Source organism: Marmota monax, unplaced genomic scaffold (assembly GCF_021218885.2).
Source record: "Marmota monax isolate L192 unplaced genomic scaffold, Marmota_monax_Labrador192_F-V1.1 WCK01_AAM20220418_F8-fsc00023, whole genome shotgun sequence".
Lineage (NCBI taxonomy): Eukaryota > Metazoa > Chordata > Mammalia > Rodentia > Sciuridae > Marmota > Marmota monax.
Genome location: NW_026692907.1, coordinates 13320733 through 13333793, shown reverse-complemented (window position 1 = coordinate 13333793; position 13061 = coordinate 13320733).

Sequence of the window (13061 nt, the reverse complement as noted above, 5' to 3'; positions counted from 1 at the left end):
CCCACTTGCTGACCTAATCAGATGTTTGAAATTTAAAATTGAGATATAAAATGGACTTCTTTTCTCACGTGTAATTAAAAAAATGTATTTGCAAAAATTTAAACGGTTAAGTGCATGAAATTTGAAGGCAGATGGTCTGAATTTTATTTTTTTTTCTCTGCCTCTGCAATTTATTTTTTATTTATTTTTTAAAAGGTTTATTTATTTCTGCTAACAAAGAACAGAATTATGACAGTGTAATTTAACAATCCTAATTGGCTTCATTTTAAATTTTAAAATCAGGTAACACTTCCTTCCATAAAACAGAATCAGTTTTTCTATGAGCCAAGCACTCATCAAAAATAATTTGATGGGTTAATATCAGATTATTTATTTTTCTTACACAAAATAAGGACAAGGGAACTTCACTATTTCGCCAGTTGAGAATGGCTGTTCTCCCTCCAATCCAGATTTCTCTTGGAGGACCAGATGTATCAGTAGTTGGTTTGATTTAACTCCATGTTGCTGTTGCTGTTCCCCCCCCCCCCCCGCCCCGGAATATTGTCTCTGTTGAAAAACTGGCTTCACAAAGAAGGTGGCAGCAGGAAAATTTCAGAATCCAAAGCTTAAAAATAAGTCTTGGGCAGTGTGGGGTTATTTTCTGTCTCTGGTGGGGGATCATATGGTGTCCGAGGCCTGGGGACAGAGGCAAAGTCCCCAGCTGCCCATCTAGGAGAGGTCACTCTCAGTAGCGTCTGGCATCCTGACCTGTGCTCGCCCAGGATGATGGTGGGTAAGGAGCAGCAGGTCACAGGGGCCCCCTGACCCTCTGGGAGACAGAGCTCTCCCTGGGCTGACCCCGGGACTGAGGGTCAGCAGCCAGGGGAGAATCAACGATTGTCCCCACCTGTGGTCCCTGAGGTCCTGGGGCAGGGATGCAGGAGGCAGCCAGTGTCACAAGATGTCCTCATCCTCAGCCAGGCTGGGCACCTGGCTAAGCGAGGAGTAAAACAGTGTCCCTTCTCAGGGCCTGGCCCATGCGCCTGGTCTCACTTCCTCCCCAGCACTGCCTGGAAGGGGAGGAAGTGACACCCAGGGGAAGGCCAGGAAGTGAGGCCACCATCACATTCAAGTTCAGGGTGCGACAGCTCAGTCTGCCTCCCAACAGGACCCATACTCCATTTCCCTTCATGGGCCAGTCCCTTCTGAGAGTCACACCCTGCCCTTTATAGGCACAAGGACCCAGAAGTTCCAGAGACACGTCCATGTTTAGGCCCTCGGATCCGGAAGTGCCTCAAGCGTCCATGTTTAGGTCCGTGGACCCGGAAGTTCCTCAGACATCCATGTTTAGGCCCCCAGATCAGGAAGTTCCAAAGGTGCACATCCATGTTTAGGCGTCCAGATCCGGAAGTTCCTCGGGCGCATGTCCATGTTTAGGCCTTAGCATCCGGAAGTGCCTCAGGTGCACGTCCATGTTTTGGCCCCTGGATCTGGAAGTTCCTTAGGCGTCCATATTTAGGCCCACAGATCCAGAGGTTCCTCAGGTGCACGTCCATGTTTAGGCCCCCGGATCCAGAAGTTCCTCAGGTGCATGTCCATCTTTGGGCTCTTGGATCCGGAAGTCCCTCAGTCCTCCATGTTTAGGCCGTAGCATCCGGAAGTTCCTCAGTCGCATGTCCATGTTTAGGCCCCAGGATCCGGAATGCCTCAGGCATCTATGTTTAGGCCCCCGGATCCGGAAGTTCCTCAGGTGCACATTTAGGCCCCCGGATCTAGAAGTTCCTCAGGCACACGTCCATGTTTAGGCCCCCGGAACTGGAAGTTCATCAGGCGCATGTCCCTGTTTAGGCTCTGGGATCCAGAAGTTCCTTTGGTGCATGCCCATTAGATGGTCTGAATTTTAATCCCTTCTTTGTCACCAAAGAGTTTGTATTATTTATATTTATTTATATAACCTATCTGCACTTCCGTTTCCTGCCTGTAAAGTACACGTATTGAGAAAACTAATTAGGATCTTCCATTATTAAAACAGTGGCATGCTGGTGAATGTTCAATCATCAGCTCTTGGAAGAGATGGGGGCATAGACCCTGGTTTTTTAGTGTGTGTCAATTTCCAGTAAAAATACTCCTGCTATGGCTGAACTTAAGATGCTTGTGTGAAATCATCTAATATAGAAGATAGGCACACAACGGACTCATTTGCTAGTGGGAGCCCACTCCAGCACATCACTTTAAAAAAAGTACAGGACATATAAGTGATGGATCAATAAATATTATCATCTTCAGTTGCTCTAAACAAAAAGAATAAAATAAGGGGAGAATTGGAGGATTCCTGAAGAGATAAGATATATAACCTCCCTCTTTATTGCCCTCTGTTCTAAAATACTTTTGTATTCTAGGTACTTTGAAATGCTGTCTCCAGATGGTCTGTCTTCTGTGAAAATCATGATTCCCATCCCCACTCTGTCTCTAGATCTTGCGTCACTGTTTACAGTGAACACAAGCACAGGGAGGACAGTCATTGCTCACAAGTCTGCCACCCTGCTGGCAGCTGACCAGGCCTGGGAGGACTTGTTCCTCATTGATTAACCTATTAACCTTGTCCACACAGGAAAGCTTAGAGACTTCACCCTGCCTTTGCTCCCTGGTTGCCAAGGCATTCTGCCTGATAATGGTCCTGCAGCAGTTCAGCTAGCCACTCTTTCCCCTTGAAGGCATACATAGATTTCTCAACCACTCTCACCAGATGAACAATTCTGCAGATGTCATGTCCTCCATACTTCTGTTTCAACCCCAACCTAGGCAAGTCTGTGAAACAAAGACTGTCTTATCTATTAAATGGGTACCCAGACCTAATCCTTTTACCAAGTCATGATGTTGCCTCATGTTCATTCCCCTTCCATTCTGTGCATCCACCCAAGACTTACAGAGTGCCTATGACTGCAAACACAAAGATGACTACACGGTTCTTTCTGTCTATAAACTTACAGCCTGGGATGGAATAGGGTAGAGTGGACATAGATATGCAAACAAAATAGATTACAGTGTGAAAGGGGAAAGTACTAAAGTCCATGCAAAATACTCTTGGAAACGAAGGACAAATTTTGCCTATCTCAGGGTTCTATGGAAGTTTTTGTAGAGTGCATGCAAGTAATATAGTGGAAGGTAGAGGCTTGGTGCAAAATTGCAGCATATTTTGTGCTCTTTTATTTCCTTGCATTTAGAACTTCAAGTCCTGGTCTCTAGTAATAATAAAACTAATAGGTAACTTTTTTTTTAGAGTTCACAATGTGACAGATACGGTACTAAGTGCTTTACATGCAATTTTTAAAGTGATCTTCACAAAACCTTAGAAAATATTGTCACCCTCAATAAGAAAATCAAGTTTTGAAATGGTAAGTTACTCAAAGTCACACAACCTAGGAATAGGTAAAGAGTTAAAACCCATCTCCAATTCACTGCCAAGCCTGTGGTCTTAGAAACAAGCCAGCACGCCTGGCTTGGTGGTGCACATCTCTAATCCCAGTGGCTTGGGGGGCTGAGGCAGGAGGATCGCAAGTTCAGACGGCCTCAGCAACTTATTGAGGCTCTAGGCAACTCTGTGAGACTCTGTCTCTAAATAAAATACAGTAAGGACAGGAGATGTGGCTCGGTGGCTAAGCACCCCTGGGTTCAATCCCTGGAAGAAAGAAAGAGAGAGAGAGAGAGAGAGAGAGAGAGAGAGAGAAAGGAAGGAAGGAAGGAAGGAAGGAAGAAAGAGCCAGCAGCCAAGCATACTGGCACACACTTGTAATTCCAGTGGCTTGAGAGGCTGAGACATGAGACAGAAAGATTGTAAGTTCAAGGGCAGCCTAAGCAACTTAGTGAGGTTTTGTGCAACTTAATGAGATCCTGCCTCAAAATAAAAAACAAAAAGGGCTGGGGATGTGGCTCAGTGGTTAGGCACTCCTAGGTTAAATCTTTAGCACCAAAACGGGGGGAAAAAAGAAAAGAAAAGAAACAAGCCAGCAAGACTTAGTATAGTTGAGGGACCAAGAGGAATGGTTCTACCACCCCAAATTGCCTCCCCGCAAAATTTCCTCATATAATGCTCATGTCTTAAAATCGCTTTCTCCTATCAGGGCCAAATACAACAATCTGCAAGTGCCCTTGGAGAGATAATAGCAGTTATTGTGAAGAAAGACTCCGAAGGATGTTGATGTGGTGCCAATTTATCCCCCCACCCAGGTCTGTGGTTGCTGCTTGGTGATGTTGGGTTAATGGTTAATCTGCTCTTGTGTAAGTCAGCTAATGCCACTCCCAAATAATGAAATGTACTAACCCAATTAAGAAACACCTGCCCAACTAATCTGAATGTGGGACCTGAGTGTCAGCTTCCATTTTACACTTTGTAAAAGGAAAGAGGATTTCCACTGAACACTTGAAGTCTCCAAAGAACACAGTTGATCTTTCTTTTCAACCAATTGAAAAACTTATTGCCAGGTATTATATAATATATGTTATTTACTTTAGTGTTGACATCAGTTCTGTAAAAGTTATTATTTTATTTTTTGTGTGCAAGTAAATAACACAAAAGCTCAGAAAGGTGAAACCTCTCTTACAAGTTCATGCAGTCAAATGGTTTTCTGTTTCTCCAGGATTCTATTAAGGGGATTCGTTTAGTTTGTGTCCTAGTTAACAATGGACTTTCTTATTAACTATGAGAATTTGAATATCTTTGAATGGGCATTATTATTCTAGAGGTGCAATATAGCAAAAAGAACAGGAATTTTGAAGCTCAGTATTCCTGTGTTAAAATGCCAGTTCCTGCTGGGGAGTGATATTCACCGATTATATTATTATATTCTGTGCATGTAACAACAAATCCCATCATTATGTACAACTATAATGTACTAATGAAAAATGTGGGGGAAAAGAGAGAGTCGATACGGTTAAAAAAAGTCACGAGGATGAAAAAAAAGTTCCAGTTCCTCCTGTACTGTTGTGACCTTTGTCAGATCACTTGATCTCACCCCCAAAAGGAGATTGTGAGAATTGAAGCAGATGGCAGGTACCTAGGGGTACTTAAATCCATGTTCCTTCTTTCCAGCTGTTCTCTAGTAGGGCACGAGTGGTCATCTCTAGCTGTCTCATGCAAATTGGTTAAAGACAATATATTGTTAGAGGCATTTTAATTTATTATAATTACAATAAACTCTTGCCATGTGCCAGTTTTAGGGAAATTTAGAGAAGGTTCTGTGAAACTTGGTAAAAGCTACAGCTTCTGCAGGTTGAAACATAACAGACCAATCAGTGAAGTCCATTACCATGACACTGGATGAGGTGCCATTAGAGTTCTGGTGGAAAATCAGAAAAACCTGCTGTAAAACCTGGACAGGAGATAAAACACAGAGACAGGTGGAAGAGAAATATCAATAGAAGGCAATAAAGGACACGTTTCCAAGAAGTAATTCAGGCCATAAATGATGTGTGACTTCGGAAGATAGAGACCACTTAAAAGGGGCCAAGAAACCCTCATGACCCACTTCATGCACTTTCTCCTCCTCCTGTCCCTCCATAGCCCTCTGGGTTTCTCTCAGAGTCACTAGTGCACTTATCTCTGTAACAAGGTGGAGAAAACATCACAACCTCTTAACAGCTGGCGCCAGAATTCCTCTTGAGGATAGAAGCATCTAGGTTTGGAAAAATTGGTTGGAAAATTAAGTGTAATCGAATGGATTAGAAAGTGCTTGAGGTGGAACAGGCCAGCTGCTAGAGGAGGGGCATTCACTATGCATATAACAGGGGAATTCAGAATTGGGGGCAATCTGCAATAGCGAGCGTGAGGGAAGGAAGAAAGGCAGAGGGAAAAGGGAGAGAGCAGCTAGCAAGGTAACAGAGTGGTAAGTCTTCCCCAAAGTGGGAGAGAGCAGCTAGCAAGGTAGCAGAATGGTAAGTCTTCCCAAAAGTGACCTCGCTATGGCTTCAGAGATTGCTACCAAACCCAGGCAGCTTTGTGTCTTTCTGATGGGAAAACCAGGAAGGCACCAAATTTCATTTCATTTCATTTCAATATTGTGCAAAACAGAGTAGATGTGAGGAGGTGGGAATGTCCCCTGGGAGATAATCTAGCTCTTGAAAGGGCTTTATATACTTCTACAGGCCAGGGATTGAATTGAGGGTTCAAACCATATTTACCCAGATCTTTGAGGGGCAAAAGGGCCTCAGCTGACTTCTGAATTGTATTACCAGTTCCATTCTTCTTTAGAAAAGAAGAAAAGCTTACCTAGTACAGTGCCTAACATATAGTAGGCACTCTATAAGTATGTTGTTCAGAATCAAATATAAACAAACATAAGCAGCCCTTCATATCTGCAAGTTCTATATCTACAGATTCAACTAATCATGAATGAAAAACATTAAAAAATTGAATTTCTACTGAACATATACAGACATTTTTCTTGCAATTATTCTCTAAACAATAGTGACTATTAACATAGCATCTGCATTGTACTAGGTATTATAATCTAGATATGATTTAAATTATGCTGGAGAATTTGCATAGGTTATAAGCAAATACTATGGCATTATATTAAGGGACTTGAGCATCCTGTAATTTTCATATCCACAGAGGAGGGGGTTCGGAGTAAAGGATACCAAGGCCAGACTGTACCTGGTTTCTGCTGTCATGGTAATTAAAATTGAGTGACGGCAACATATATGTATTTATAAATAAAAATCAACCTAATCTTAACAATTCTGGAAAGGATATAAGAGCCTGATTAAACAGGTTTAATACTTTCTCTTGTATTTTTCAGTATCCCTCAAGGTAAAGCTCACATCTCATTTCCTTTACAATGACAAATCCAAGACTTGTCTCCTTGGATTTCCAGTGATGTTTTCTGTCTTTGAAATCTTATGATATTATTTTAGTCTGTACCAGCCATTTGACCCTGATCATTTATTTTTCAAATGGATGTCTCTCTTTTATACACATAGTCCCCGAGGACAGGAAAAGTGACCACCTCTACTAAGGGCCTATTTTAGTAGCGTGTACATGTTGTTCAGTTGATTGTTACTGCTCATATATATCTGGCATCACATTGTCAGAAAGTAGCACAGTGCTTGATGCCAGAGTCCGGCTGCAGCAAAATAACCGGGGGGTGACGAACAACTTGTATACGTTGATACAGCAGGAGTAGGAGCCGTTTATTGCAGGACAGGAGCAGTATTTATACATTCCACACAGCTTATCTAATTAGCATAAACTAGATACATCAGTCAACCAATAAGGAATCTCTACACTTAATGGCTCGCTTTTGTTACTTCTCAAACCACTCCCTCTGGCATTTTGCCAGGCACCATCCAGACTTGTTTAGGAACTCTAACATTCCCCTGGCTAAATGCCAGGTATTATTTTGACTTGTTTACAGACTCTAACATTTCCCCCTTTTGTTTAATTTAAATAACAACCATAGTGGTTTTTACACAAACACCATAAATAATCTGCTACAAGCAGAAGGGGAGGATACAAAATGTCACAATACCAAGCCAATTGATGGCTCCATGCAAGAAGCCCTTGGAAAAATTATACCAGCAATGACACTGTTAGCAAAGATACCGAGTTACAATTTGTTGTAGATTACAGTTTGTTGTCTCAGTCCAGGTAAAGCAGTGTCTCAATAGATTAACTCACAGTCCAGGTAAATCACAGTCCAGGTAAGTTCTGCAGGCAGCTAGCTTAAATCACAGTCCAGGTAAATTCTGCAGGCAGCTAGCTTGATCCGAAGTCTCGTCCGGTTCTCGGATGAAATCTCAGTCCGGTTTTCAGCAACACTGGAAATTCTTCCACCTTGGTCTTTACTGGCACTGGGACGAAGGCAGGAACTCCGGATGGCTAAAGAAAATCCTGTAGTATTCTACTAAGAAAACAACCTTCTGAACAATTTAGTACATTATCTCAAGGTTTTTTTGCATTTGAAATAGCATTAATAGTGCTCATTACTCATCAGCTTCCAGGTGTGGGAGAACCATTGTAGCTTAGTTATTGGCATTGAAAATGACCAAACATCAGGGACACCAGTAGCATCTTTTGCTGGCTGTAGTGCCTGGGCAGCCCCAGATGGCCCTGGGGAGTGTTCCGGACTCAAACTGCTACTGGGCACAGGGAGCAAGAGCCTGCGAGACTGTGCCTCCAGGTCAGGTCTAGATTTGGGCTGGGGCAGTGGAAGAGCCAGCTCCCAGGCCAGGAGGCGGGGAAGGGCCAGTTGCCGCCGCCTCTTGGAAAATCCTTGCTGCGCTGTGACCGGCTTGCACACTCGGCAGCCGCCTCTCCGCTTCACGCACCCTCCGGTAACGAAAAGTATTTAGTAATAGCCTTTTGCTGCAACTTTTTTCCTGATAATCCTTCTTCTTCTGAACTTTCTTTTTCTTTCTGACTAGAGTTCCTGGGCTCTTATCAACACATGCCCTAACTATTCTTGGTTCCACTGGGGTGCCTTCTTCCCTTAGTAATTTACTTCTCACCCCTTCCATATTTTCGTCACAAAGACAATACAATACACTGAGACAAAACAAGACACAAACATACTGTATCAATCTTTTCCATTTTCTCGAAATGGTCATTTTTCCTCTCGCCCTATCTGTCTAGGGACGAGCAGATTTGCTCCCGTCCTATCTATGGACGGGCAGCTTTTTTTCGTCACTTACCCCCAAGTGTCCCGGGGCTCCCGGTACGGGCCACCATCTGCCGGAGTCCGGCTGCAGCAAAATAACCGGGGGGTGACGAACAACTTGTATACGTTGATACAGCAGGAGTAGGAGCCGTTTATTGCAGGACAGGAGCAGTATTTATACATTCCACACAGCTTATCTAATTAGCATAAACTAGATACATCAGTCAACCAATAAGGAATCTCTACACTTAATGGCTCGCTTTTGTTACTTCTCAAACCACTCCCTCTGGCATTTTGCCAGGCACCATCCAGACTTGTTTAGGAACTCTAACATTCCCCTGGCTAAATGCCAGGTGTTATTTTGACTTGTTTACAGACTCTAACAGCTTGAATGTACTAGTACTGAATAAAGATTTGATGACTTGAGTTGAATTATTGGTGCCATTGACCTTCGGGAATATACAATTTCTAGATATCGTGTTCCTAGGGAAATAACAGAAAATTGGAACTTGCAAAGAAGACACACATGATCCTTATCAGCTATTTTATTTTCCTATTGTTTGGGGGCATGTAATTTAGGCTTTCCTCTTCAGTAACGCATCTCTGTCAAATGTGTACATGATTTCTTGGCCAAAACTTTAAACAGATACTGTGAGGTTAAAAAGTAAAGATGCACATAATTATGATGCTGACTGGCATCCTAAAAAAATGTGATCCAACCCAAGGAGAAATCTGAGCTCAAAGGGCTTAAAAAGATTTCCCTAATTTTCTTGTTTATTGAAGAGCTCACCAGAATGCAGGTCTCCCACTTTCTGATCCAGTGGTCTTTCCAAGACACCAATTTTGGTTGTCAGCAGAGCACAAAAAGTGTTTCAATTATTAATGCAGTATGCTAAGTCCCAGGAGTAGAATAAGCCTCATTATTTAGCTAGTAAGTCAGTCCAAATCATTCTGACATTCCTATAAAACTGAACAGATTTTGAAGTAAAGCATCCTTGGGCTTATCACCCTAAAAGGGGGCTGCCATCTCATTTACTATTTAAAAAACATAAATGAGCTCTTCTGTTTGGATATTCATTATATCTTAGTTTTATTGATTCTGTTATATTGCTGTTAATTACAGGAACCACAAAAGCCTTCAAATGGATTAAAGCCATAATAAAAAGATTAGTAATACTTTGTACATTGAGTGATTTAGAATCAACTGATGTTTATCTTTCCAGACATTACTACACTGAAATATTGTAAAATAATTAAATTGAATATTTTAATTTATTCGTGTTGGCAAAATAAATCTGAATGCATTTTAATAACTTGATGGTATTAACAGGTATTATTAATTCTCATGATAACTCTGGAAAGTGGGCTTTATGATTTGCCTCACAGATGACAAAATCAAAGCTGATAGAAATTTCATATTTTGTTCAAGACCCCACAATAGATAAGCCAGGATTAAATGAGATAATACATATGTACAGTACTTAGCACAGTGCTGGGAAGATAGTGTGTTGAATAAATGCAAATGAGACACTCCATGTGAAGTGAAAATGAGTTTAAGAGAATAAAAGAAATCTGTTGTAAAGACAGTACATAAAGTTTGTGTTGTAATTTCCCATGTACATACTAGAAGGATGACTAAAATTTGATTCTGAGGTTCTCAACAATAAGACCAAAGACAGAAATACAATCAGTTATAAAAATGGTAAATAACCTTGCCCAAGAGAAGTGCAACTATTTCTGAAGCTCAGACCTAGGGTCATTTTTTAAATCTGTGCATTATAATTATTCATAGTGGTGGGATTCATTGTTACAAATTTGTACATGCACATAACATAATTTGGTCAATTTCATTCCCGTGTCTCCCCTTTTCCCTCCCCTCCTCCTTTTCCTCAGTTCCTCTGCTCTACTTGTATGCCTTTTATTTTCAAGATACAAAGACTTTTCAAGATACAAAGACTCTGGAGGATGAGGCAAACTTAATGTGGCTCCTAGAAGCCTGGAAAAAATGATGGCCAAACCTGGGTAAAGTGGAGTAATCAGAGTTACCCTGGCAGTAGGTAAAGGAAGGATTTAGAAGTTGAGGAAAGGGGCATGCTAGAATGGAATATTATACAAGACCCGAAGAGTTGGCCTGGGGCTATAGCTCTGTGGCAGAGTGCTTGTCTAGCATTGTGAGGCACTGGGTTCGATTCCTAGCAGTGCAAAAACCACTAAACAAATAAAGGCATGCTCACCATCTACAACTATTAAAAAAAAAAAAAGACCAGAAGTCTTGCCAGATAATTCCATGGGAGACCCAAGGGCACAGTACTCACCAAGACCATTAAAAATACACTGGCAAGGCACTGGCACCACTAAGAAGTATAGTGGTAGTCTCCTCTGTAGGCCATGACTCAAAGCTGAACTCTATAATAGCTATGGGCATGAATGGGTTCCTTCCAAGGAATAGAAAGTGATTGGAAATGGCTAACTGCCAGAAAGTGGAGTCCACAATTACCAAAATCACCAATAAGATCAGAGGGTCTTGATCTGCAGGAAATGTTGAGGAGGTTAATAGAGTATGGTGTTCCAAAGAGCAAATGTACAGCCAACAAAGGTGCTACATAAAATTTAAAGAGGATAGACTGAGCTGTGGCTCAATGATAAAAAGAGTGCTTGCCTAGCATACATGAGTTCAATCCCCAGCACTGCAAAAAAGAAAAAAAAAATCTAAAAAGGAATAGACTTTTGATCATATAACATCATCCAGAGCAGCCAACTCCACAGTGTGCTGGAATAACCTTTGAAATACACACATGAAGTGACAGATTGGAGGCAATGCGTTCATCTTGCAGGATATACATCAAATCAGAGATTTATGTATAGCATTCTGTCCACAACAAGAACAAATGGATCCAGGAATAAGGAGAGAAATGAACGAACCATTGGGAAACTTTATTATTGCTGTCCCCCAAACTGGGTTTATCAAGGGATAAAGGTCTGGTTCCCAAGCTACATGGGATCATGCCAGGGAATATTACAAACATCCCATTGAACTACAAGTTACAGCTGCCACTAAGGCACTTTGGATTTCTTGTCCCCAGGAATCAGCAAGGGAAAAAGGTCACCCACCATTGCACAGGGACACCTACCTTCATTAGTGGAAGAAAGAGGACAGAGCTAGGGAAGAAATTATGTGTGAAATCTAGATAATCTACCTGGGCCTTTCCTGATACTCCCTTGACCCATTGGTACATGACTGGATGTGCACAGCACTCCTGGCCAGAGAAGGGTGTGACTGCAATGAGGGCTTAGGTGTATGGGGGGAAAAGAGATTTGAGTAACATCACTAGCTAGCCACAAGGATGAGGGGAATTTAGAGTGGAGAGAGGAAGAGGGAGAGGATAAGAAGAAGCTGTGAACCTGAGATCAATGGCAATGACCTGGACATAGTTTTGTCCCATTGACCTTCACTTCTAATTTTCCTGAAGGAAGAGAGGTCTGGGGACCTGCAGAGGGGCTGATCCTTGCACCTAGGTAGAAGCAGATCTGGTAGCTAGGTAGAAACAGTGTGGGGAATGTGGCTGCCATGTGGCTAAGATCTCCTGCTGCCTGGAGCATGACAGGCTAATGACTTTATAAGTCGCTTTAGTGCATGTTTGCATGGAACAGGCCTTCCCATACCATTGATTGATCATGACATGCATACTATAAAGCTGACCAATTTCTGCAAGCATTGTCAGTTTGTTTCAAGGACTCCTGATTGGCCTGAGGCTCTCTCGGAACTGTGCTGCAGTCTTAGATTCTTTCTACCCTTCTCTTCCCTTCCTTTCTCTTTCCTCCAGATGTCAGAGCTGAAGTGTGGTCTGGAGGTCTTCCTCACTTTCTCCTATCCTCTTCTTGTTAATCTTTGACAGGCGTTTCCCCAAATAAATATCCTGCATGGCTAATCCATCTTATTCCACCATTCTAGATGGCCATGAACTAATTAATGCATGTTCTCCAGCTAGTTGCTAGCTAATTACAGGCAGATCCATGCACCATAATATTGTAGGAGAAATGAGTTTTTATATACAGTTTAACATAATCTTTGTAATCATTTATTTATTTAAATGGGCTAGGTAGCATGATTTCAACAACAATAAAAAAAATAAAACAAAACAAACAAGCTTGGATCCAGGTTTTTCTCAATCAGTAATTTGAAGACATACCTTCATACAAATTCCTGATAGGATTACCAAAGTTCTCCTTAGTGGTAGAGCACTTGTAATACTGTATCTGGCTCAACAAGGTCATTGTACACATATTCACCTTACAAACCATTTCAAAATTATAATGTCCACGGTTATAGAACCTGACATTGTGTACATTTTTCTGGGCAATGTAAATTTTCGGAAATTGCATGGAAAGTGACTTGCCAATATGAATCTAAGAATTAAGGTTCAAAAA